Raw genomic sequence first — 3668 nt, forward strand, 5'->3', positions numbered from 1 at the left:
AATAGCCAAAGCAGTCTTCAAAAGGAAAAGAAAAGCAGAAAGTATCAAAATTCCAGACTTCAAGTTATATTACAAACCTGTATTGATCAATATATTATGATACCGGCACAGCAACAGACACATAGATCAATGGAACAGAATAGAAAACTCACAAATGGAGCCACAACTATATGGTCAACTAATCTTCGTCAAAGCAGGAAAGAATACCTAATGGAAAAAAAAAACCAGTCTCTTCCACAAATGCTGATGGGAAACCTGGACAATAACATGTAAAAGAATGGAACTGGACCACTTATTACATCATACAGATATAAATTCAAAATGGATGAAAGACCTAAATGTGAGGCAGGACACCATTACAACCCTACAGGAGAACACAAGCAATGACCTCTTTGACATCAGCCATAGCAACTTCTTACTAGATATGTCTCCTGTGGCAAGGGAAACAAAAGCAAAAATAAACCATTGGGACTTCATCAGGTAAAAAGCTGTTGCACGATGAAGGAAACAATTAGTAAAACTAAAAGGCAACTTTCAGAATATAAGATATTTACAAATGACATATCTGATAATGGGTTAGTATCCAAAATCTATAAAGAACTTATCAAACTCAACACCCAAAGTTCAAATAATCCAGTTAGGAAATGGACAGAAGACATGAAAAGACATTTTTCCAAAGGGTCCAGATGGCCAACAGACACATGAAAAGACGGCCAACACCCCTGATCATCGGGAAATACAAATGAAAACTACAATGAGATATCATCTGACACCACTCGGAATGGCTAACATTAACAACACAGGAAATGGCAGGTGTTGGCAAGGATGAGGAGAAGGGTTAACTATCTTACACTCTTGGTGGGAATGCAGACTGGTGCAGCCACTCTGGAAAACTTTATGGAGGTTCCTCAAAATGTTAAAAATAGAACTATCCTATGACTCCTCAATTGCTCTATTACGTATTTACCCAATGAATACAAAAATACTCTTTCAAAGGCATACATGCACCCTGATGTTTATAGCAACATTATCAAAAATAGCCAAATTATGGAAGGAACCTTAATGTCCATTGACTGATGAATGGATAAAGAAGATGTGGTGTATATATAGAATATTACTCAGTCATAAAAATGAGTGAAATTTTGCAATGATGTGGGTGGAGCTGGAGAGTATTTTACTAAGTGAAATTTGTCAGTCAGAGAAAGAACAATATCATATGATTTCACTTGTATGTGGACTTTAAGAAAGAAAACAGATGAACATAGGAAAAGAGAAACAGAGGCAAACCAGAAAACAGACTCTAAACTATAGAGAACAAACTGAGGGATACTGGAGGGGAGAGGGGGGAGGAGATGTGTTAAATGGGTGATGGCTATTAAGGAGGGCACTTGTTGTGATGAGTGCTCAGGGTTCTATGTAATTGATGAATCACTAGATCCTACACCTGCAGCTATTATTACACTGCATGTTAACTAACTGGAATTTAAATAAAAACCTGAAAATGTTTTTAGCAAACCATATACAAAAATATATTAAATATATCATTTGCTGTGATTAAGTGATTATTTTGGATTATGCAAGGATGGTTCAATATTTGCAAATCAATCAATGTGATGCACGACATCAACAAAGCAAAGGGTTAAAAAACATATGATCATCTCAATGGATGCAAAAAAAAAAGCTTTTGGGAAAATTTAACATCTATTCCTGGTAAAAATTCTCAACATAATGGGTTTAGAGGGAGCATACTTCACCATAATAAAGTAATACAGGCCATATGTGAAAAACCCATAGCTAACAGCATAATCAATAACGAAATACTTTTCATTTAAGATCAGAAGAAAAAGAAGGATGTCCACACTCATTAATTTTATTCAACATAGTACAGGAAGTCCTAACCGCAACAATCATACAAGAATAAGAAATAAAAGGCATCCTTATTGATAAAGAAGTAAAACTGTCACTGTCTGCAAACAGTATGACAGTATACATAGAAAACCCTAACGTTTCCACAAAAAAAACTATTAGAAATAATAAACGAATTCAATAAATTAGTAGGACACAAAATTAATATGTAGAAATTGGCATCATTTTTAAATTTTATTTTACTATTTTATTTTATTTTATTTTAATTTTATATTCCAGTATAGTTAACATAGTGTTATATTAGTTTCAGGTATACAATATAGTGATTCAATAATCCCATACATCACTTAGTGCTCATCACAAGAAGTACACTCCTTAATCCTCATGGCTTATTTCATGCATCCCCCTACCCATCTTCTCTCTGCTAACCATAAGTTTGTTCTAAATATTTAAGTGTCTGGTTTTTGGCTTGTATCTCTGTCTGTCTGTCTCTCTCTCTTCCCCTAGCTCGTTTGTTTGTTTCTTAAATTCTACATATAAGTAAACTTATATAGTATTTCTCTTTCTCTGGTTGACTTATTTCATTTAGCATTAGACTCTCTAGCTTCACCCATGTCATTGAAAATGGCAAGATTTCATTTTTTTTGGCTGAATAACATCCCATTATATCTATAACTATACTACATCTTCTTTATACATTACTATACATGATTAACGAATGAGCAAAAAGATAAATTCTAAAACAACACCATTAATAATCGCATCAAAAAGACCAAAATGACCAGGGATGAACTTATTCAAAGAGGTGAAAGATCTGTGCTCTGAAAACTATAAAATATTGATGAAAGAAATTGAAGATGGCACAAATAAAAAGATATCCTATGCTCATAAATTGCAAGAAGTAATATTGTTAAAATGTCCATATAACCCAATGTAATCTACAAATTCAACGCAATCCTTATCAAATACCATTGGAATTTTGTTACAGAAATAGAACAAATAATTTAAAAAATTGTATGGAATCATAACAGTCCCTGAATAGCCAAAGCAATTTTGAGAAGAAGAAAGCTGGAGGTAACACAATTCTATATTCCAAGATATACTACAAAGCTAAAGTAATCTAAATTGTGGTAGTACAAAGAAATAGACACAAAATTCAGTGGAACACAATAGAAACCCCAGAAACAAACCCTAATTTGTATGGCCAACCAATCTATGACAAAGAAAGCAAGAATGTATAATGGAGACAAGATAGTCTTGTCAACAAATAGTACTGGGAAAACTTGGCAGCTACATGTAAAAGAATGGAACAGGATGATCTTTTAACAACATACACAAAAATAAATTCAAAATGTCTAAAGACCCAAATGTGAGACCTGAAACTATATAAACCTTGGAAGGTAACACAAGCAGTAATCTCTTTGACATTGGCCCTAGCAACATCTTTGTAGATAAATCACCTGAGGTAAAGGAAACAAAAGCAAAAATAAACGTTGGGACTACATCAAAATAAAAAGCTTTTGCAAAACAAAGGAAACAGTCAACAACAACACAAAAAGACAACCTACTTAATGGGAGAAGATATTTGCAAATGATACATCCAATAAGCTGTTAGTGGTCAAAATTTATAAAGAAGGTATACAACTCAACACCAAAGTAATAAACCATCTGATCAATAAATGTGTGGAGAACATGAATGGACACTTTTCTAAAGAAGACATACAGATAGCAAACGGACACATGATAAGATGCTCAACATCTCTAATCATTAGGGAAATGTAAATCAAAACCACAATGAGATA

Source organism: Prionailurus viverrinus, unplaced genomic scaffold (assembly GCF_022837055.1).
Source record: "Prionailurus viverrinus isolate Anna unplaced genomic scaffold, UM_Priviv_1.0 scaffold_64, whole genome shotgun sequence".
Lineage (NCBI taxonomy): Eukaryota > Metazoa > Chordata > Mammalia > Carnivora > Felidae > Prionailurus > Prionailurus viverrinus.